Source organism: Mirounga angustirostris, unplaced genomic scaffold (genome assembly GCF_029215605.1).
Source record: "Mirounga angustirostris isolate CCGP_5_RB_7025 unplaced genomic scaffold, mMirAng1.0.hap1 SCAF_7, whole genome shotgun sequence".
Lineage (NCBI taxonomy): Eukaryota > Metazoa > Chordata > Mammalia > Carnivora > Phocidae > Mirounga > Mirounga angustirostris.
Window position 1 is genome coordinate 79,312,493 of NW_026991715.1, and position 25,476 is coordinate 79,337,968.

The 25,476-nt window shown below is 36.2% G+C and overlaps 1 long non-coding RNA gene across 1 annotated transcript in view; it reads left to right on the forward strand.

The window, feature by feature from the left end:
- The window catches only part of LOC123860799 (uncharacterized), a 408,437-nt gene extending 395,472 nt beyond the window's left edge, over positions 1 to 12,965 (forward strand). The window contains exon 9 of the long non-coding RNA XR_006794868.3: positions 12,759 to 12,965. This is a non-coding gene — a long non-coding RNA (uncharacterized LOC123860799). The remainder of the gene's footprint in view (positions 1 to 12,758) is intronic.
- Positions 12,966 to 25,476: the final 12,511 nt, after the last annotated feature.

A 25,476-nucleotide genomic window follows, 5' to 3' on the forward strand; every position in this document is an offset into this window, starting at 1 on the left:
TATTAATTCCGATGCATTTTTATTTCACTGAAGTACAGCTGTTGCATGATACATGGACATATTTGATACATTCTTGAATGTTTGTTTTTAGTTTTATATTGACTTTATAATCAAGGCAGTTGTTTGATTCAAAAACTTAAAGTCTACATTTAATTTAGCAAAAGTGAGTTGTTATATTTCATCTTTATGGAACCCATATTGTGGTACATGCTGTAATAGAGTTTAAGAGAATCTGTTCAAAGCTTTGCTACAGATTTTAGAAATGAATGTTGCAATTATTTTCTGTTGGGGTGTGCGAGATTGTTCTCCGCCCTTGGGTTTATTCATTCCTGATTGCTGCTCAACTGTCATAAGTCTCTTGAAAGAGGAAATAGTGAGTTGTTTCTTAAGACCAATTATCAGTCACATTTGAGAAAGCCAAATTGAGAAATCAGACTCATTTGTAACATATTTCTAACTTTGCATTAATGTGGATTTGTTTATACAAATAACCCATCAATTATGTTGTTTTCCAAATCCACAGAATTACACTAAATCTTTCAAAAACATAAAAGATGAACACAGAAAAAGGAAGTTGGAGATTGAAGGGGTATAATTCAAAAAAAAAAAAAAAATTGAATGACTGAACTACAAGGAATGCCCATATCCTGGACTTGTGCCTAATCCTTTGATCCTCAAGTTCTACTGATGGGAATCTAATTATGGTAAAATCATATTTTTTCATCTTCAAAAATTTGTTTTGCTCATACATATTTTCATTTATATTTTCAAAAATGTCTTAGCTTTTTGAAAATGAAAAAGCAAATATGAGAGGGAGCAATATACCTGACACAACCACTGACAAAGTTCGGTAATACAGAAATTGAGAGCAAGTTTATTTTTGTCTTGGTAAGGTGTTAAATGTGGTGAGGTACAAGGGAGTGCTGACTGGAGTGGAGATGAGCAGGCTGAAAAGCGGCACAGGCCGTGAGAAGGAAAGCCCCTTGTTTTTGAAGCTCACTCAGAGATCTTGTGCTCTCTTACTTGCTCTGGTTATGTCATGAGCAGGCTGGGTCCCTACCCACCAGAGCAGAAGCCGCATTTTTTTTTTTTTTTATAAAAAAATATGCGCGCGCGCGCACACACACACACACACACACACACACCCCTTTTTGGTAGACTAGTAATGCACCAGCAGGGTCCATCTGAGAGCACATTTTTCTAATTTTCCTAAAGGGGGCAGGTATTTAAGCAGATGTACTGAGACTAGTTAAGCAACCCTGGGATAAGCAACCATTCCAGTTCTACACTTCTAGGGTTAGCATGAGTGCAGGATGGGTGTGATGGGCTGCATGGCAACAATCTGAAGAGCATCAAAATTAGTTACTACATATGGATTCTAGTTCCAGTTCTATCACTCACTAAGCCATCTGAACTTCAGCCTCCCCATCTGCATACAGCATAGATGCTAACTTTTTAGCTCACCGCAAGGGTAGTTGTGTACATCAAATGGAGTGCTATAGTCACTTCATAAGCTGAAAAGTACCAGAGCCACGTGAGCTATCGTGGAGGGGTGTTACATAGCAGCGGAGAGAGTGGTGAACTTGGAAGGATAAAGGCAGTTTTTTTTCTTGGCAATGCAGTATATTTACCCCAAGAGGAAGGAGAAAGACTGGTAAAAAAGCAAAACTTTTTGACTCAGACATCTCTCAAGTTTCACAGGGCCAATTTTGTGACTATGCCTGAAAAATTTTGATGCAGAAAAAGTTTATTGTAAGTGGGAAGTTTGTATAATTTTTAAGACTTTGCATCCACGCATTCAATTTACATATTCAGGAGAGAGAGAAAATGGCAGAGAATAATTTAAGCCATATGTGAAACTTGGCCAACTGGAGAATATAGAAAGTTTGTTATCAACAGGGCACCTCTACTTTTATCCCTAAACTGTTTGATAATCTCAGGATATCAATACCTCACACCATCTTATTTCATAATTCTTACCTAACGTAGAGACATTCTGTAAATAGTCCAACCCCAATTTAAACATCCTACAATACACCACACCTAAAAGCATTGTCAGTAAGACATTTTTTTTTTTTTTAATGAGCTTTTTATTAAAAGGTATAAGTAGGGCCTGGCTTAACTATAATGTTTTTGATCTGGTAGCTTCCCATGAAAGAAACATGAACCATTGCCCCTGGAATTTTAGTTGGAGATATTCTTACAAATTCTGTCACATGGGAGAAGTACCAAAATATACCATGGTAGGAAAAAATTACTAGAAATGTTATGTTAATAAACTGAGCTATACCATTATTCAATAACAATAACATTAAACATGTGTCAGTATTTCAGTATTGTGTCCCTGAATTAGCCTAGAATAGATCATCGTTTGCCATTCCACATTATTTGTCCTAAAAAAATTAAGTGCCTAGAGGCCATGAAAGCAGAGGAGCAGAGTAGGGCACAGTCACAAATTTATGGTAACTCTTCTAACCTTTAAGCCAGTGCTTTATTACTAAGAGCTCTGTAGGACGTGCTTATGGAATATGCAAAAAGGATTTAGGATCTTTTTATAGCAAAAAAAACCATGCATATTGTCAAGGCATAAACAATATTCATGCAACCCAGTTTTAAATGAGAACATGCCTATGCATAACATAGCTACAGTAGTATATCATAAAAATAATTTATGTGACAACAAGTTATTTTATGTTCTAATTTTCCCTACTTAAAGGTTGATTGTTTCCTAAATCACAGCTTTTAGCACCAAGTCTAGAAACTACAGGAAGCATGTTTATTGCCTTTATGATCTTACAAGAAAAATGTAAATATCCAGAGGTTTAGAAGTTTTGTGTGTTTGTGTGTATGTGTGTGTGTGTGTGTGTGTTGTAGGAGCAAAATAGAATTTGTAACAAAGCTGCTAAATATATCACCCAAGCATGGCAATTACTTATCTTTATCCCACATTCCTTTATTCTTCCCAGTGGAATACTTGACCTTCCCACCACTGGAATGCTGTCTTTCAAACACTTCTCTTGTAGACCAAATCATAAATAAGCACATAAATAAGTAAATTCTAAGCACAAACATGGATGGTGTGTCAAGTTGCCTTGAGATTGTAGGTCATATAGAATTTATAATTCTTACAATAGACACTGAAAAATTATAGGTACGTTGCTCAAGACTCCCACACAAGTGGATCAATAGTAGTTTTCAATATCATGATTCTCACAATGTTCTTATGTGCAAAGATTTCCACATCACTGATTCGACCATCAAAGCAGTTTGGAATTTCAAATATTCTGTCTTTAGTTCCTTCATAAAAAAGAGATGAGTCATATTCCACAGAGACCTTACTTATGAGAGATCTTTATCTGCTACTCTCCCTAATAAAGATATCAAGATTCGATTTTTTTTCTAAGGACCATAAGTATAGTGTTTAAGTTTATAAACTCTTTCACTCTATGACCTATTAATCCAAGAAAGTTAATCTATGCAAAATCAAACAACAATAACAGAATTGGAAATAAGAGGGGTTTGGGTTGTTTTTTTGGGGGGGTTGTCTTTTTGTTTGATTTTAGTTTCAAGTTTGGTTGTTTGTTATTAAGAAAGAATAAGAATGTGATTTTTCTTGTCCATAGACTGGCAGGATGTAACAAGCACAAAAATTCTCTCTACATAATGGCTGCTGGACATGTCAGTTAAAACAAAACAAACAAATAAACAAAACCTCAAACCAACCAGACTCTCTCAGGTTTCAGATCTTTCTTGAGAACCAGTAGTCACACTGAGGGATCAGAGGTACCTACATATATGGGACTCTATTAAATGATCATCTTTGAGCTGATCTAGAGGAAGGGATGGAGAAGTGGACTTTTTTAAAGTACCTTCAGATATTTAGACTTAAAGACATACTTTTCACTTTCAGTAACTGCACATATAATGCTTCCAAGTATTACCTGGACACAGAGGAAATTAAACTGATAAGTAAAAATTATGGCACAGGAAAAAATTTGTATTTAGCTCTTTCAAAACATCATGTATGAATTCCCAATTATAAAAGTGATGATAAATTTAAATATAAACTTAAATCACTAACACATGTAAAGCATGTATCAATCATGTTGTCTTGTCATTCCCATATCTCTTTAGAATCAAGAAAAGAGTCTAGAAGAATATGTATTAAAACAATACATTGAATTAGGGAAAAAAATTATTTATGTTTACTTTGGTATCATGAATAGAATTATCTTTGCCCTAAACATTTTAAGTCAGGCATATGTTAGAAATTTCTGGACATTAACATTATTAATTCATGAAGGGATTTCTAATTCTCTTTTCTAAAATAATCATTCCTCCTTGTTATCTGCAGTATCATGTTGTCATAACAATTATTTTTATTTTATCCTCATAACAATTATTTTTATTTTTGTGTGTCATAACAATTTTTTTTAATTCTTTCCATTATGATATACACATCTTTTTTTTTTTCTTCTTTCCTACTAACTTAAAAGTACTCCAAGGCAAGCACTACATGGTATTTCATTTTTGTGTCCATGGCACTAAACTGGTTGTTTGGACTAGAGCAAATATTTGATAAATGTTAAGTAGAACAGGCCATCTTTCCTCATCTTATTCTCCCTGAAGTCTTGAATAAATGTAATTATTTAAAATTGGTGTTAATTTAGAAATATGATGTGTTCAAAGGATTAAGGACAATGGAGAAATTAGAGACATCTATGTCTATTATATATAGATATTATTTTTGAATATATTGAAAGTTCAGTAGTCTGGGTATGGTGTTTATGTTTATTTGGAATGATAGTTTTCAGCCTCCCCCAACCTCATGTAAGTAGGTTTTCTGATTTCTTTTCTGAAGTTGAGGAAGAAGGAAAATGTGCTTTTGGTCCATAGAAAATAGTTAACTTCTTAAAATACTGAAGATTTGTAAAAAAAAAAAAATGCCTTAGAACAAATTCAAATTGCAAAATATGCAGCATTTCCTAATGGTACGAATCTTGAGATATTAAAAAAAAAAAAAAGAAGAACTTGCTTCATTTGCAATGAAGGCTTAATAGAATCTCAGCAGGCAAAACCTCAGCTTATAGTAAATTCCCAAGCAAGAATTCCCAACTATAAACAAAACATATGAGTCCTTCATGTCTTCATATTTACTGACACAAATTGTTTACCAAAAGAAAAGGCATATAAATAATTTCTGCTGTATCTCAAAATGCTAATACTCTCAGTAGAATATTTCATGAAGTATTTATATAGCATTGCTAGAGACTCTGGCGAACTGTAAATCATGACACTCTTCAGTACAAGACTCTCAAAAATAAGCTCCCTGGGGTGCCTGGGTGGTTCAGTTGGTTAAGCGACTGCCTTCGGCTCGGGTCATGATCCTGGAGTCCCGGAATCGAGTCCTACATCGGGCTCCCTGCTCGGCAGGGAGTCTGCTTCTCCCTCTGACCCTCCCCCCTCTCATGTGCTCTCTCTCATTCTCTCTCTCTCAAATAAATAAATAAAATCTTTAAAAAATAAAAAAAAATAAGCTCCATGATTTTCAAAACAACAGGAAATCTACATTTAGATTTTTCTGCCTAGGATTTGTCACTTGACTTTGTACACATGTACAGCACACATACACACCAAAGGCCTTCAGTTCCATGTTCAATTTCCTCTAATATGTCCAATTTTAAATCTGTTCGAGTATTATATAACTAATCAAATGATAACAATGTAATAAAGAGGTAAGATAACTAGGCTCATTAAAAGGAGCATGTTCTCATGATTTTCTTTCCAGATCACCTTTGCAAAAGTTTTAATGATTTATATTGTATCTCCATGCTGGGTAGCTGAGAGTATGTGTAGAAGTTATATGACATGGTCTTAGAGAAAGCAGAAAGTAGAAACAAATTTGAAAGGAACAGTTAAAAGAAAGACTAATATTAGGTTTATTCCTAGGTATCTTATGGTTTTTGGTGCAGTTGTAAATAGGATTGATTCCTTGATTTAGTTGTAAATGGGATCGATTCCTTGATTTCTCTTTCTGCAGCTTCATTGTTAGTGTATAGAAATACAACTGACTTTTGTGCATTGATGTTCTATCTTTTGAATTTGCTGAATTCCTCTATCAATTCTAGCAAATTTTGGTGGGGTTTTTTGGGTTTCTACATAGAGTATCATGTCTTCTGTGAAGAATGAAAGTTTGACTTCTTCTTCCCCAATGTGGATACTTTTTATTTCTTTTTGTTGTCTGATTGCTGAGGCTAGGACTTCCAGCATTATGTTGAACAACAGTGGTGAGAGTGGACATTCCTGTCATGTTTCTGGCCTTAGGGGAAAAGCTCTCAGTTTTTCCCTGTTGAGGATAATATTCACTGTGGGTCTACCATATATGGCTTTTATGATATTGAGGTATCATATGTACCCTCTCTCCCTACACTGTGAAGGGTTTTAATCAAGAAAGGATGCTGTACTTTGTCAGATGCTTTTTCTTCATTATTGAGAGGATCTTATGGTTCTTGTCCTTTCTTTTATTAATGTGGTGTATTACATTGATTGCTTTGTGGATGTTGAACCACCCCTTCAGCCAAGGAATAAATCCCACTTGGTCATGGTGAATAATCCTCTTAATGTACTGTTGGATCCTATTAGCTAGTATCTTGGTGAGAATTTTTGCATCCATGTTCATCAGAGATATTGGTCTGCAATTCTCCTTTTTAGTGGGGTCACTGTCTGGTTTTGGGATAAAGGTAATGCTGGCCTCATAGAATGAGTTTGGAAGTTTTCCTTCCATTTGTATTTTTTGGAACAGTTTCAGAAGAATAGGTATTCATTCTTCTTTAATGTTTGGTAGAATTCCACTGGGAAGTCGGCCGGCCGTGGACTCTTGTTTATTTGGAAATTTTTGATTACTGATTCAATTTCTTTGCTGATTATGGGTCTGTTCAGGTTTTCTATTTCTTCCTCTTTCAATTTTGGTAGTTTATATTTTTCTAGGACTTTATCCTTTTCTTCCAGATTGCCTAATTTTTTGGCCTATAATTGCTCACAATATTCTCTTATAATTGATTGTATTTCTCCAGTGTTGGCTGTGATCTCTCCTCTTACATTCATGGTTTTATTTATTTGGGTCCTTTCTCTTTTCTTTTTGATAAGTCTGGCCAGGGGTTTATCAATCTTATTAATTCTTTCAAAGAACCAGCTTCTAGGTAAAGGATCTGTACTCTGAAAACTATAGAACACTTATGAAAGAAATTGAGGAAGACACAAAGAAATGGAAAAGCATTCCATGCTCATGGATTAGAAGAACAAATATTATTAAAATGTCCACGCTACCCAAAGCAATCTACACATTCAAAGCAATCCCTATCAAAATACTGTCAGCATCTTTCACAGAGCTGGAACAAATAATCCTAAAATTTGTATAGAGCCAGAAAAGACCCTAAATAGTTAGAGGAATGTTGAAAAAGAAAAGCAAAGCTGGTGGCATCACAATCCTGGACTTCAAGCTCTATTACAAAACTGTACTCATCAAGACAGTATGGTACTGGCACAAAAACAGACACATCTATCCATGGAACAAAACAGAGAATGCAGAAATGGACCCTCAACTCTATGATCAACTAATCTTCAACAAAGTGGGAAAGAATATCCAACAGAAAAAAGACAGTCTCTTCAACAAATGGTGTTGGGAAAATTGGACAGCCACTTGTAGAAGAATGAAACTGGACCATTTCCTTATACCATACACAAAAATAGACTCAAAATGTATGAAAGGCCTAAATGTGAGACAGGAATCCAACAAAATCCTCTAGGAGAACACAGGCAGCAATCTCTTTGACCTTGGCCACAAGAACTTCTTGTTAGAAATGTCTCCAAAGGCAGGGGAAACAGTGGCAAAAATGAACTATTGGGACTTCATCAAGATAAAAAGCTTTTGCACAGCAAAGGAAACAGTCAACAAAACCAAAAGACAACCTGCAGAATAGAAGATATTTGCAAATGATGTATCAGATAAAGGGCTAGTATCCAGGATCTATAAAGAACTTATCAAAGTCGACACCTAAGAAAACAATCTAATCAAGAAATGGACAGAAGACATGAACAGACATTTCTCCAAAGAAGACATCCAAATGGCCAACAGACACATGAAAAGATGCTTGACATTACTTGGCACCAGGGAAATACAGATCAAAACTACAATGAGATACCACCTCACACCAGTCAGAATGGCTAAAATTAACAAGTCAGGAAAAACAAATGTTAGCGAGGATGTGGAGAAAGGGGAACACTCTTACACTGTTGGTGGTAATGCAAGCTAGTACAGCGACTATGGAAAACAGTATGGGCGTTCCTCAAAAAATTAAAAATAGGGTCCTCTGTGTGGCTTAGTTGGTTAAGCGTCTGCTTTCGGCTCAGGTCATGATCCCAGGGTCTGCTTTTCCCACTCCCTGCCACTCTGCCTGCTTGTGCTCTCTCTCTATCTCTCCGTCAAATAAATAAATGAAATCTTTTTAAAAAATAAAAATGGAGCTACCCTATGACCCAGGAAATGCACTACTAGATATTTACCCAAAGGATACAAATGTAGTGATCCAAAGGGGCACCTGCACCCCAATGTTATAGCAGAAATGTCCACAGTAGCCAAACTATAGAAAAAGCTGAGATGTCCATTCACAGATGAATGGATAAAAAAAATGTGGTATATGTAGACAATGGAATATTACTCAGCCATCAAAAAATTGAAATCTTACCATTTGTAACAACACAGATGGAACTAGAGGGTATTATGCTAAGTGAAACAAGTCAACCAGAGAAAGACAATTATCATACGATTTCACTCATATGTGGTATTTAAGAAACAAAACAGAAGATCATAGGGGAAGGGAGGGAAAAATAAAATAAGACGAAATCATAGAGGGAGACAAACCATAAGAGCTTCTTAACTATAGGAAACAAACTGAGGTTTACTGAAGGGGAAGTGGATGGGGGGATGGGGTAAATGGATGATGGGCATTAAGGAGGGCACATGATATAAAGAGCACTGGGTGTTATATGCAACTGATGAATAACTGAACTCTATCTCTGAAACAAATGATAAACTATATGTTAATTAATTTACTTTAAATAAAATAAAATTTAAAAAAGAAATAAAGGAGAAGAAATAATTACTTGACAGACGTAGAACTAAAGATTATTGCAAGGACCGAAAATATTACAGGAGAAGGCATAATATATAAAAACTACAAAAAAATTAGCTTAGGTGAAATTTAAAATGTTTATATCAGTAAAATTTTAAAATTAGCACCTTCTTGATATATAATATTTTTTTAAATGTATCTACCTAGAATCAGATTATCTAGGTAGGCAGCAATGTTAAGTGTAATCAAATCCAGTTCCACCATCAACAAGTTAAAAATTGAACCTACATGTACTAATGGTATAAATATTGGAAGCCAGTCTTAAATGAAAACTGTGTCATTCAATGTCTCATGCAAAATTAGGCACTGACCTTCAAAAATAACTTGTTACAATAAAATGAAGTGAGTTCATTCCTAGTAGAAATGATGATGAAATGTTTGCCATTGTTGAAATCTGAATCAAACATGGATGGTAAGAAAGGAATGTCTCACTGCTCCTTTTTTAAAAAAGATTCCGTGTTAAAGAAGAAGATAGCAGGAGGGGAAGAAAATCAGGGGGAAATTGGATAGGTAGACGAACCATGAGAGACGATGGACTCTGAAAAACAAACTGAGGGTTCTAGAGGGGAGGTGGATGGGAGGATGGGTTAGCCTGGTGATGGGTATTAAAGAGGGCACATTCTGCATGGAGCACTGGGTGTTATGCACAAACAATGAATCATGGAACACTACATCTAAAACTAATGATGTAATGTATGGGGATTAACATAACAATAAAAAATTAAAAATAAAAAAGATTCCGTGATGAAAAAATGTATACTAAAACTAGAGATATATCAACATCATACATTCCAAAAATATTACCCTACAAAAACTGATGTGATTATAAAGAAGTCTTCAGTGTATCCCTTTTTAATTATTGAAAAAAAAAGTTTTATCCTCTAATTATAAAATTTGTATTAGGCAATACTTATTAAGCTAATTAAGTAGTATTGTTTAATATCAGGCTTAATGACCCATTCAAGAAGACAGGGAAATATTACGTGAAATTAGAATTATTAAAGAAAATCTAATGTGCATAATACCGACATATATAGGAAACATCTAGATGCAACCATTGCTATGAAATAAAATATTGATCTTTATAAAATTATATATAGCTCAGAAAAGATTGTTTCTCTAAGATTGTAAAGATGTCAATGTATATAATCTTATATTTAATTTATGTGATTAAAGTTACATAATATATATATATTTTTTAATATTTATTTATTTATTTGAGAGAGAGAGAGAGAGAGCAGGCAGGGGAAGGAGCAGAGGGAGAGAGAGAGTGCTACTTCCTGCTGAGTGTGGAGCCTGACTTGGGGCTTAGTCCCAGGACCCTGAGATCATGACCTGAGCCGAAATCAAGAGTCAGCTGCTTAACCGACTGAGCCACCCAGGTTCTCCTAAACTATATATTTTTTTAAACTCAATATATCTTTAAAAATAATGTAACTGGAGGGGCGTCTGGGTGGCTCAGTTGGTTAAGCGTCTGCCTTTGGCTCAGGTCACGATCCCAAGGTCCTGGGATCAAGCCCCACATCGGGCTCCTTGCTCCGCAGGAAGCCTGCTTCTCCCTCTCCCACTCCCCCTGCTTGTGTTCCCTCTCTCACTGTGTCTCTCTCTGTCAAATAAATAAAATCTTAAAAAAATAATAATAATGTAACTGGACAAAATAATTTGTTAATATTACAAATTTAGTCAGGTAGGGACATGCCATCCTTTGTTTCTCTTCACTTTTCAGTACAAAAATGTTGCTGCATATTACATTTATTGTTGTTAGCCAGGAAAAATAATAATAAATTTTTCTTGGCTAAAAATTAAATTATTCCAAAATTTTGAGATCATGGTATACAGTTTCATATATTATGTGTTTTATAATATTTCTATAACATATTATATATTTCATGAAAATATATTACTTGGCTTATGGTATTTAAAAGAACAGAACAATGTCTAACAAGCTGTTTTTCAATAAAAGGTAGCAATTATTTAGTTTCAAATATCTTGTAAGATAATAGGGACCATGTATCTCTTCTTTCCCATTCTCTCAGATACAGTTCTGTCTTCAAATGAAATGACCCTGGCTAGGATCTTGTTGTAAAAATAAATCCCATCAAACTACAAAAAAGCATTAAGCAAATCCTTTCATAATAGGTAACACATATACAACTGTATCCCCCTGCCCTGTCCTGGCTCATTTTCTACTCCCCAAGGCTATTCCAGTCAAAGTGGATCTGGGTGCTGTCACACAGCTCTGTCTGATGAAGACATCTGCCACACTCTTCACCACTTCCTCCAATTTCCCAGTGTCCTAATAGAGATACACATTTTCTATAATATTATGCAATGCTGTCTCATTAATCGGAATATCTAGTTGATGTATCTTTTAGTGATTCATTCAGAGACAGGGCTTTAAATAGCAGCCATTTATATGTTAATTAATAAAGTGACATGCACAGCCCTGTGATTAGACCATGCACATAGCCTACTGAGCATATTGCTATTTTGGATTTTCCTCCCACATGAAGATGAAGAGCTGCCCTCTCTAGTTCCCTTTTAGTATGCTTATGCAAGTGAACTCTTTCTATATTCTTGTTAATAAAGGGCATTCTCATCATTAAGAATAATTTTTAAGGGAAAATAGCAACTGCTTGTATCACATTGATCTTACCTTGTGAGGATGTTGACAGGCTTTACTAAAAGCTTCCTTTAACCACTAAGTCTCAGAATTGGAAGGAAGGAAAGGGGGAGATTAAATCATTTGAAATTAATAGGGGACCCATCTAAAGGTGAAATATGTTCTAAGTTATCACAGAAGACAATTTGGTAGCCCAAAACATGACACCGTTATCTAAACCAATTAGAGGCTGATAATTATTTTTTCTTCACTAAATATGTTTTGAGGAGCTACTGTGGGTAGGCTTTATGCACACATTAGTAAAAAGGAGATATAGTGGTGTGGAAATCTAACATTCTTATAGTATTTTTAACATGAATTACAACTAGCAGCAGATTCTCTGGGAATAACTATTTAATGATTATATTATCCCACAATTTAGTGGCTTAACACAGCAATCACTTATTTTGCTCTAAGATTTGTATGTAGGTTAATAATTTCACTTGGGCTCAACTAAGCTATTCTTCTGCCAGTCTTGATTAGGTTCGCTCATGCTTCTGTGTTTAGCTGCTATTTCTGCTTCTGAGTTGCTTCTGCATCTGGGGGTTGACTCATCAGCTGAAATCATGAGAGTGACTTGGTCCCATGTCTTACTCACCCAGGAGGCCAACACAGCCATCTCTACAAGGTGGAGATGTAGAGGGTCAAAGAGCATCGAGAGAGAACAAGCCCCAGTAGGCAAGTTTTTTTCAATTATCTGTTCATATCAAGTAGATTTGCTATTGTGCCACTGGCCAAAAGAAGCCATGCGGATAGTCCAAGATTCAGTGTTAGAGGAGACCATTGCAGGCATGAATATGCAAGGGCATGAGTAAAAAAGGAACCATGATTATAATGTTATAATGGTGCCCTGACCCCAATGCTTCACTTTTCTCATAAAGCAAAAGACATTTCTTTCTTACCAGGACCCCCAGAAGTCTCACTGGATGATCATGGAATCAATCTCAAAATCCAAGACCCTGAAGTCTACAATCAAATTTAATGAAGATTTTTGATGTAGTTATTCTTGATTCTGAAATCTATGAAATAAAAAGCAAGTTATCTGACCTCCTCATACATACACCCACCCCATGGGGAAATAGGAATGGGAGAGTCACAAAAGATTCTGTGGTTTGTAATGGGTGGGGAAACAAAAGGCTTATACAGTCTGCTGTATAAGTCTTCTGAAGTCTTGACAGGTACCTGTTGCCAAGGCCCTTATACACAGAATGTTCCTTTATGAGGGCCCAGTTCTGTTCCCTGAGAGTGACTCCCCATTCCATTATCTTCTGTTATTCTTGGCTTTTCTCTCTGGACTCTTGGATTCACACACTCACACATTTTTATTTTTAATGTTAAAAAAAAATGCTCTGTACTTACAATGTAGTTGCTTTCTAAGCCTGTTACTTACCCACAGAAAGGTCCAAAAGTCTTTTAGAAACTTCAGCAGTATCATCCCATTTTTATCTAATCTGGTATGGTCTTTTGTTAATAAAACTCTCTTAAAAATCTGTGGAATTTCTACATATCAAATTGAGGCCCACTCTATTGAAGCAAAAATGCACCAACAGTTCTTTTTGCGATCAGCCTTTTTCCACTCTGGACATTTCAGGCTTCTATGGACAATGTCATAAAGATCCTTAGAATCCCTTTTGTCTGACTCATCTGCTCTCAGTGGAGGGGGCTTTTGCTCTTCAGGAGACATTTTAAAATGTCAGGAGACACTTTTTGGTTGTCACAATTGGAATGAGAGTGGTGTTCTGTCATTTAGTGGGTAAAGGCCAAGGATATTCCTAAACATCTTTCAATGAACAAGACACTCCCCACAATGAAGAATTATCTAGTCCCAAATGTCAATAGTACTGAGGTTGAAAAACTACTAGGCACTCACTTAAATAGTTGGGAAGTTTTAAGAGAAGTTTGTGGTTTGTACAGCCATACCCTTGCCTGAATATTCCTCCTTAAACTGCATTTTCTTTAAAAATCATTTATAAGCTAGAGGATGAACTGAGAGTCAAGTTTATTTTCTAACCTAGCAAGTCCTGTTCATCTCTCTGCCCTCTAAATTTTGCTTACATATTAAATGGTCCCCTGCTTAGTTCAGCTACCTGTTATAACACCTTATTTTATGTGGTTAGGTTCACCTAACAGATATTTTTGGCATCATTTCTAACCAGACCCAAAAGGTTTTAGGAACTTTTTTGAGATTCCAGAATACTACAAGTGACAGTTTTGCCAACTGTTACCCACACAAGCTGCCATTTTTCTAGCATCCAAAAACAATTTCCTCAAATTTTCAGCCTTCACTAACAGATTTTTCCCTGTGTTTCTGGACTGCATTAACAATTTCCTTATTGCCACTGCCTGTCACACAATCCCAAAGCCAATGTCATGTTTTTTATTCTTTTTACAGCAGTGCCTCATTTCTGGTACCGATTTTGATATCAGTTAACTTTTTTTCCTGTATAATAAACCACATCAACTTTTAGTAACAGAAAAAAAAAAAGCCCCAAATATTTATTTAGTTCACAATTCTAACGGTCATCAATTTGGACTGGACTCAGCTAGGTGGTTCTTCCTCGGGCAATGGACATGCTTTCTCATGCATCTGCATTCAATTGTTGGTCATTTGGAAAATATTGCTTTGTAGAGCTGACTGGCTGTCAATGGGGCAGTGGGACTGACTGGGCTATATGCCTCTCAACACCCAGAAGGCTACCCCAAGATCAAGTACAGGAAAGTGCTTTTCAGGGGTCTGTTCCTTTGTCATGTTTGATACTGACCCATTAACCAAAGGGCCAAAACAAATTACATGGTCAAACCAAGATTCAGTTTAGGAAGGGATTATCCAAGGTAATAGTCACAGAGATGCATAAATATAGCATAATAAACCAGAGGATATTTTTTAAAACCACTTTACTAAGATTGGTTAACATATAAAAAGGTGTACATATTTAATATATGCAACTCTGTGAATTTGCAGATAAGTATATACCATGAAACCATCACTGCGATCAAAGTCATAAACATATCCATCACCTCCCAGTTTCCTCCCACCCTGTTTATTATTACTATTTTTGCATATATGTGTAGAAATACTTAACATAAGATCTGCCCTCTTAGAAAATTTTAAGTATATAATATTGTTAGTTATATGCATCATGCTGTGGCGTAGGTCTCCAGATCTTTATTATCTCTATTTATCTTCTATAACTGAAACTTTGGACTCTTTGACAATCACCACCCAATTTCCCCCTCCCCACAAACAACTTAAATGTTGTTTGTTAAATCAACAGATAAATGGATAAATAAAGTGTGGTATAGGGGCGCCTGGGTGGCTCAGTCGTTAAGCGTCTGCCTTTGGCTCAGGTCATGATCCCAGAGTCCTGGGATCAAGCCCCACATTGGGCTCCCTGCTCAGTGGGAAGCCTTCTTCTCTCTCCCCCACTCCCCCTGCTTGTGTTCCCTCTCTCACTCTCTCTCTCTGTCAAATAAATAAATAAATATTTAAAAAAATAAAGTATGGTATATACATACAGTGGAATATTAGCCTTAGAAGGAAATCCTGCCACCTTTGACAGCATGGGTGGGCCTGGTGGACATTATGCTAAATAGAATACAAATACTGTATGATCTCAATTATATAAGGAATATAAAATAGTCAAACACATATAACCCCAAAGTTTTAAGAGTTTTCTTAATAGGTCTTTATTAGTAACAACAAAAATTATTAAACATTAGATTAGCTCCTTTAGTAGTAAAAATAATTCTTTGTAGATACTGCAGGAAGTGTATCATTTTTGTTATAGTTCAATAAATTCTCATAAAAATATGAAAATTGTAGGGAAATAATGGAAATATGTATTATATATGACACCATGGCACAATCAAGTTATATTATGATAATGCAAAATGAAAACTCCGGACAGGTGATCTCTACATGTAATTTTGAAAGGGAATTTGGATCAAGATTTATTAGCTTAGTCCCTGAATTTTAGCCCCAGTCCTAAACCCATAATGCATTATGGTAGTAACTTCTATGAATTTGTGGAAGTCAAATGAGGATTTCTACTGTTATATAGCCAAGAAAGAAAAGCCAAGAAAGAGAAGCCAAAGAGAAATGAAACAGTCTCAGTCACATCTATACTCAGGAGCCTTTCCCCACCCCTCTTTGTTTGTTTGTTTGTCTTACTGTTCCAGGAGAGAGACCTATGTTGGAATTCTCCTTATTCTGCTTTTATCTTTTAATGCTTTAAGAGTTATATGGCAGGGATTTCCCCAATAAACAGCCACTGTGTTTTCAAATGTCTTTATTCCACTAATGGTGAAAAGGAGACTCAAACTTATTTGGCAATTGGACTGGGTGTCTAAACTCAGAACAGAAGTAGACCCCTAACTGCCCATTCTACTCTAATGCATGAATGATGCTGTCATCTAAGGAAAAAAAATAATTTTAGGCTCCATTTAAATATGAAAGCCTAATAATCTGGCAAGATAAGAATACTCAAAACCTTAATTTCTGATTCCTTGATTTTTAGTAAAACAAAACAAACACAACAAAGCATAAAAATAAATTAGCTTTTAAAAATGAAGCCATTTTGGCCACCACAGATCCTCATGCATCTGTTTCCAAGGTTTTGGAAATTTAATAGAGAGGGAGAGATGGAGAGAGAGAGAACTCTCCAACCCATACTGTTGATCAAGGAAAGATGAACATAAAAATCCCTACTGCAGGTTGCAGTTCTTCTAGGTATAGTAATATCTTGAAATACACACATCTAACTCAAATCTAACTCAATTGTTCAGCTTTGTGACACAAATATTAGCTGTTAAGAAATCAGTTTTGTTTTGTTTTATGACAGTCATAATAATTAGAAAACTTTTAATTCTTTTTTTTTTTGTATTTGTGGCTTTTGACTATCTCATGAAATTAAAAAGACATGAGGAATAAAGTCATATGTTGATGATATTTGTCTTTTTTTTTTTTGAGTGGAGTGATTAACAAATTAAAATTCATAGACTTACAATATACTTGTTGGGGAGGGAAATGGAAACTAATATTATGGTAAATCCTGAAATGTGTCCAAAATCTATTACTGTTACTTTAAATCCAGATAAATGTCAAAGCTCTCTTAATCCTTTTTCTTGCAATTGAAAAATTATCCTGAATCATCTTCAAAACTAGGTTCCTCTTCTACTTTTCTTTGGCACTGTTGGGGTATTAAGATTTCATGAAATTATAGTTATTTATGAGTAAAAATGTGAATTTTATACCTAAATTTACAGTGATGCCTTTAGATGAAATACTAATTAAGACTTAGTGGATGAACCTTTGGAGTAATAGGTTTATTTTCCAATAATGAAACAAATAGGCATAGAGTGCATAATGATACCACTCTTAATGACACCACAATAGCAAAATGATCACCTAGTTAAATAAGCAAAGATGCAAATAAAATAAGCATGATTCTAATTATAAATTGGCTATCCTAGGATTAATTAGGATATAATTGTAGTAAACACATCAATTTATCCATATCTTTATGTAACAAATCCACTGGATGGCAGCTAAACCAAACAGATCAAGTAAAATTTTTTTGATGATTCATAGAAACCATGATATAATGTGGCACAGCCAAGGTGACTCTTCAGTCACCTTTCAATTTGATGTTTAGATCATAAAATGCAGATTTGTAAAATAACAATAAACAATATCTAAAGGTAATATCCCCAAAAGACAGGCATGATGCAAATATATGTCAGTATAGTTTAGGTAAAATGTATTGCATGTCATCTCCTTTTTATGTTCTAGTTCATTACACAAACAATTATTTTTTTTTAAGATTTTATTTACTTATTTGAGAGAGAGAGAACTTGTTGGCGGGGGTGCGTTGGGGAGAGAGAGAGAAGCATACTCCCTGATGAGCAGGGAGCCTGAGGCAAGGCTTAGTCCCAGGACCCTGAGATCATGACCTGAGCTGAAGACAGACACCTAACCAACTGACACAATTATTGAAAGTTTCTATTTTACTTTGAATGCACTCCTATACATTGGGATATTATATACTTTTTACTTAAAAGCATTTATCTTTAAATTTTTTATACTTTTTCCATTTTGTTTTTCATTTTAAAAATTAGTTTTAACAGTGTTATCTATTTACATGGATTCACTCTGGCCCAGACACTTTTGACAATGCTTAATGTCTTTTATTTATTCAATTGAGAATCTATATGTAATTTTTTTGCATAATATATGAATACCCTCCTCAACTGGCTCCAGTGTTAATTCTCTCTTTATTCAAAATTTATCCTCATCCAGATTAAACATGAGTAGTCATTTATTGCCTTGTATGTTATTATAATTCATCACAGAAGTTCATATGAGTGGTAGATTTGTCATACTCAAACTGTGTCATCTGAACCGAGGTAAACCATGACTAATATATTAGAGGTGTTTTAACGTTCTTTAGGAAGAAATATGGAGATATTATCACATTGAATTGTAATATATTATTTTTTAAACTCCTATTTTTTTTTTGAGCCTTTGGAACCCTGCTTGTTATTTACTAGTTAATGAAAGCAAATACCAAATGCACAAATTAGTTGCAAATCCATTGCCAAATGCCTAGTTACTTTGAGTCATGCAAGACCAGTATTTAGCAAGCTTGTTATGGAACGACAGCTATGTTATGCACTGTTACATTTTCAAAGTCATTTCACTGAAGGAGAAATGATTAATGAGCAGCTGATGCAATGACCTGCTGCTAGGATTAATAAAGAGGAGACCACCATGTCCAACGAAGCACTGATCATAACTTGTCATCTTATAAACACATTTATGCTAGCTCCAGATTCATTGCCTTTTTATGGAAATTTAAATCTTTCCCAATAGTAGAATGCCTCCATTAATGAACATGAAAATGCAAACAGAGTTTTATTACCATCAAAGGCCCAGGAATGCTTCATGGGGTGCCGAGGGCTGCACAATTGATTGTTGGGCTCTTTTAATGATATCAGTTCAGCGAAATCTCTTTCAAGCTACTGGATTTATAGAATGTGTGTGTCCACCTGAAATATTATTTTCTTATAGCTCTAAGGCAGGCAATTTCACCTCATTATGAGCAATTCTGGTCAGGAAGCACCCTTAGAAGTTTTATTCAGTAATGCATTTTACCTATATAGGGAATTTCTAATCATAACTCAACTCTAGAACAGCACAGAAGGGAGCAATTATCACCAGGTCCTCTGAAGTTTGTCTTCATAATAATGTATTAAGTTCACAAAGCTTCTCAACTCCAGATTATGGGAGTCAAGAAGATGGTAAATTATGGCATCATTCTTGAGAAATGACATCAGAAGGAACATTTCAATAACTTCAGAAATAGGCCTCCAAATTGCACAGGCACCATTTAGAACACACACCAACACCCAACACAAAACCCCCAACCAAGTTACATCACAGAAACATTTTGAGATAATAAAGGTCATGAAAATCTTGAATATTTTACAAAAGCAACAATGTCAGGGCAGCAGATCAGGCTTGTTGGCATTGCTAAAGCTGACAGAATCTGGAAAGGATGATATATAGTTGGTGTTAAGGAGGTTAATAGTTTTATTATGTAAATATGAATGAATCAGTGAATCGATGAATGGGTGAATGAATGAATGGAAATATGGAGGCTTCTTTAATTTTGTTTACTAGTGAGTGCCAGCCAGGCATTTGTTCTAAACTTGAACACACCAGTAGGTGACTATGATGATTTGGCAGAGTATTGATATGGGCAGAGTATTTCTACATAATTAAAACAGTGGAAAAATCACACAAAACTAGGTTTGATCAAATGACAATTGTATTAGTTATCTATTACTGGATAACAAATCACTACAAACTTTGCCGTAGATACAATCTACATTTGTAATCTTAGTTTTCACAGTTCAAAACGGCATAAAATGGCTCCTATGCTCAGGGTCTCACCTGGGTGCTGTCAAATTGTCATACTGGCTGTGTTCTAGAGCTTAGGGTCCTATTCCACGCTCATGTACTTGTTTGCAGAATTCAGTTCCACTGGGTTATAGGATGTAAGTCCCTATGTTCTTGCAGACTCTCAACCAGCAGCCAGCCTTAGCTCTTAGATACCATCAGCAATTGCTCTGCATGTGGCTCTCTCAGAGGCCCCATAACACCATGGTAGCTTACTTCTTCAATACCACAGAGAATTATATAATGCAATGTGTGTGTGTGTGTGTGTATATATACACACACATATATATATAATGCAATGTATCTTATATAATGCAATGTAATCCCATCACTTTTATTATATTTTATTAGGACATGACTAATAGAAGATCACCTTCAGATGTATCTACCACACACACACACACACACACACACACACACAAACAACTTTGTAAGTAAAATGCACTACAAATAAAAGTAAAAACAAATAATGACTGAAGAAAATAACCAATATGACAAATATTCACCTTTACCTCATTATCAATAGGTTAACAGAGAAATGTCAAATCTTATCAATCATTCTGTCTTCTGAATTGATAATTTTTCTTTAATTTTAATCTTAGTGTAGGATTCAATGCTACTGAAGTGAGCATAGCAAGATGGGCACTTCCATATAGTTCTGGCAGAAGTACCTTCTTTATGAAAAGCAGAGGTTGAACAATATCAGAGTCATTACCTGTCTTCACCCCTGCCTTGTCAGAGAGATCACTGCTATGTTTCCATAAGTAGGAAGAGCACTGGAAATTCTTTAAGTCTGTAAATCAGTTTTACAACCTGTTAAGCTGTTTGAACAATCTGCAAGGCTAATGTGTGTAATAATTATCGAAAGGAAACCTACCATCTCCAAGGAATGGAAAGTTAATGCCTTTCCTAGAATTATAAAGGTAACGCAATCTGAGCTCTGTTTTTGCCAGGCACAAAGAGCCAGAGGGAAATACTGTTGTCCAAGGCATGTCAAAGACACAGGGCCATGGTACACTACAGTCACCGTGGATGAGGACCCCCTGGGTTATACCCCAGAGTCAGAGAGAATCAGAAATAGACCTATGAACCCTAACAGGAACTGCTGCGCAGTTCAGATCTTATGCCCTCATCCAAACAATCGCCAAATAATAAGGATTCCATTTGCTGTTTATCTCTAAACCCTTCCATGATTGCCCGCATGCGGCCAGATTCTCATCATTTCAGTTCTGGATTACTGCAGCTGCCACGTGTCCGTCTTACCTCCAATTTTACTCACTTCCTGAATGCCAGACAAGTGACCTGTAGAAAGGGAAAATCCTCTGTTGTTGTTGTTGTTGTTGTTGTTGTTGTTTGTTTTTTTGCTTTTAACCTTGTGGTGTCCTCCTTGGCTGATCTCAGCACAAAATCTAAAATCCTTCCTGTGCCTGTATTTATCTAGTCCTTTAAGTAATTCTTCAATTCATCTTCCTCCATCTTCCTTTTCTCCCTCTTCTCCCTCTTCTTTCCCATCATCTAACCTTTGGAACCATTTGTTGTTTTTGGAAGAGAAAATGCTATTTCTTGTCACTAAGCCTTTTGACATATTCCGACATCCAAATGATATTGTCTAATTTCTTCACTTTTTACCTAATTATCTCTCACTCTTCTGATCTAGCTTAGGCATGCCTTTCTAAGGACTTTGAAGAAGTTTCTCCTCACCATCCACACATGCATCAGACTGTGTATACCCATCACAATTGCCCAGACGTATCATAAAACGTAAGGGTTGTTTTAGTCCACCCTGAGAACTCTTTGTGGGAAAATACTATTTTCCTTGACCTTCTTTTTCCAACCTAGTGTTTAGCAGTTAGCATATATATTTTTTAAAAAGATTTATTTATTTGAGAAAGAGAGAGAGAGAGTGTGGGGAGAGGCCAAGGGAAAGAGAGAGAGAATCTCAAGCAGACTCTGCACTGAGTGTGGAGCCCTTCGATCTCACGACCTTGAGATCATAACCTGAGCCAAAATCAAGAGTTGGTCGCTTAACCGACTGAGCCACCCAGGCGCCCCAGCAGTTAGCATATTTTAATAAAGATATGATAAATGAACAAAGGATCTAAATATTCAGATGCCTTCCCTGATGACTTAGCAGTCCAAGGATCACCCTGTAACTGTTCATAAAATAATAAGTGATTTCAGACCTCAGAGTACAGGGTAGATGCCGCCTCCAGAGCGGCTCACTGGATACTTAGGCTGACAGATTTAAAGTGGGCACTACAACTTCTAGAGCCACCTCAGCTGCAGAGCTGGGAAGGAGAAAGAAACCTAGGTCTATTTCTGATTCTCTCTGACTCTGGGGTATAACCATGGGGGTCCTCATCCACAGTGACTGTAGTGTACCAGGGCCCTGTGTCAGCTAAGATTTTACAGCCCAGTCTCTCACAGATGGCCTGTGAAGGCATACTTCCGTGTGCGCCTGCTTATAGTTCTTTCCATCCATAAAATGATCATCCTGTCTTTATGGCTATCTCCCCAGGGGAGGCCCAGTAAGGATTCGTGTCTTCATTATTGCAAAGTATGTATTGGTATTCCTTGAATAAAGACACTGTATAAATACAAAGCATTTTTTTTTAAGATTTTATTTATTTATTTGACAGAGAGAGTGAGAGCAGGAACACAAGCAGGGGGAGTGGGAGAGGGAGAAGCAGGCTTCCCGCCGAGCAGGGAGCCCGATGTGGGGCTCGATCCCAGGACCCTGGGATCATGACCTGAGCCGAAGGCAGACGCTGAACAACTGAGCCACCCAGGCGCCCAATACAAAGCATTTTTCTGTCATTAGTCCAGATGCCCTACCCCCAGTCCAACCTATTTGATTCTGTGCTACCAAACAGCTGCCGACACCCACCAAGAGCATCTGGTTCCATTTCATGTTGGCAAGGGCCCCATTAGCAGTAAAACAGCTAATGCTTTTTAGATGGCCTCATGATTACAGCTTTTATTGGTACCCCAGGTAATTGAGTTAATAAATTTAATTGCCAGTGCTGACACTTCTCCCACCCGCCTCCACTCCTCTAACTTCTTCCCCAGCTCCTCCCATTAAAAAAAAAAAAAAAAAGCAGAGAAACCATTAATAAGGATATGCATCTAATAGGACAGGTGACCTCACAAAACACTTCTGAATGACTTCAAAATGTCACTGAGCCCACCCCAGTTTGTTTATAGCAGCATGTGGTGCCATGACTCACATTTACTACCCTTTTCCTTTCAAGCTAATTTATAGAACTGTCCACACTACATAGAGCAATACCCAGAGTATATAGTGTATTGCCACAAAGATTTCCAAGGAAATATTTATAGTTGCATAGGAGAACATGGGCACAGATTTCTGGATTTTTCAACTTATAATTCATATACTACATTGTAAATCATTTTGAAATATTACATACTACACAATAAAACAACAACAGAGAAGAGACAATTGAAAACCAAAATCTTCTTTTGGGAAACATTCTTAAGATCTTGCTGAAAGAATAACAGATCCTGGATTGCAATATGTATTTCTCTCAGGAAGACAGTCTCCTGGTTGTCTCTGGGTTGTTTTTTGGTTTGTTACTCTTAGAAACTCTTCAGTATTATCATTGACTACTGCCATATGCCGAAGTCTCCTGTCCTCCCAAATTAAATCATTTACCCCCTTGTAAAACAAAAGGCATTATCCTTCTCTCTGCCTAATTCAAAGAGGCTGGTGGGCATATCAGTAATTTAGATGTTCGGCATAACACTATAATCTATGCAGCCCAATGTGGATTGTCCAGATTGCTTTCATGCCCGCTCCACCTCAGCGACCCCTTAAATTCCTTCTCATGATCACCAGGCTCCCGGCTCCTGTCTCATTGGTCTGTGTGGTTTCATCCTCAGTATCCAAAATATTAATTCATATCAGAGCTGAAAATGATGCCCAAGAGGCTGCCACTTATTAATTAATTATTTCCATATATTAAGCATTTCACAAATATTATATTTAATCCTCACATCTTGTAAGACAGTGGTTGTCAGTCAGGGGTAATATCCACCCCCAGGGTACATCGGCAATGCCTGAAGACGTTTTCGGTTGTCACAACTAGATTGGTAATACTGGTCTGGTAGGGGGAGGCTAAGGATGCTGCTGAACATCGTACAGAGCATGGGAGAAATAAGAACAAATAATTATCTAGCCTAAAATGCCAATAGTGCTAAGGCCAGGAAACCCTACTATAAAGTATTCTTCCCCCTGTAAGAAAAAGGAAATAGCTGCTCAGAAAAGTGACACAGCTTGCCTAGCATCACTCAGATTGTAAAAGGTTGAACATGAATTCAAATCTAGGTTTATCTAATTCATCTCATCTATCTAAGTTCAGTCTCTTTCTGCAGGACAATCTAGCTTCCAGGAGCTTCTGGAAACCAGGAAGGTGCATGGAAGTATTCAGGCAGCAGGCTTTTTAACTGCTAAGCACCCCAAGCCACATTATATCATGAGGATTTTTTTCTAAAGATCATCCATTACAAAAATGGTTGCGCCCGCTGCCAAAGTCCGCCACCATCTGCAGCGCAGGTGGATGTGTGATCCCTCCGGCTACATAGTTCCACTTGGAGATGTCATGGCATCACAGCTACGAAATGTGGCTATGTCAACAGAAGTCATAGTAGGTGGATCAAAAACGACTTGTGTAAAGCAATTTTATGTTATGAAAATGGCAAACACTTATAAAAAAACAAAGGTCAGTTACTACTGAGAAAGTGATACCAGAGAATATTAGCTGGAAGAGAAATAAGAGATGCCAAGACAGAGCAAGAACCAGAAGCTGACAAGGGCACATAGTGCCCAGAGAGCTTTCTACAGGTTTCTTACAGGAAATCCTGGTGATGAGTGATTTTTGTCCTTCTTTTCAAGGGCTTTCCAGTAAATTAAACTTCCCATATTTTATTTCTTAATGCTTTTTTGCCATTTTTAGGAAAAAAGACTGTGCATTGCAAAACCTAATTTGGGATGTGAAAATTAATAAATTAATCTGTTTCTTTAAATTCAAATATGTTTTATAAAAATGTGTTATCTTTTTTCTTTTCCTCTAAACACAGATGTTTTCAATAAATACTAAATACTTTATATTTTCTTTTTTTTTCTTTTTTTAAAGATTTTATTTATTTATTTGACAGAGAAAGACACAGCAAGAGAGGGAACACAAGCAGGGGGAGTGGGAGAGGGAGAAGCAGGCTTCCCGCCGAGCAGGGAGCCCCGATGCGGGGATCGATCCCAGGACCCTGGAACCATGACCTGAGCCGAAGGCAGACGCTTAACGACTGAGCCACCTAGGCACCCCAATACTTCATATTTTCTTAAATTGATTTACCTAAAGTGTTTATACTAAACGACAAAGATTTTCTAAGATCCTTAAGCTTTTCATTTTTTTCCATAACTTGCAGTCTATCATCATTATTTATTATTTTTATATATTTTGTATATTATATAGTTATATATATGTTTTATATAAATATATATTATATGTATATTTATATATTATATAAAGTTATTATTTTTTTTCTTGTACTGTTCTCCTTCAGAGTTAAGATATCTAAACTCTGGTAATTTGCTTGGCTTAGGAGGGTGGGAGTGAGAGTGGGAGGAGGACAAGACAAATCAGTCC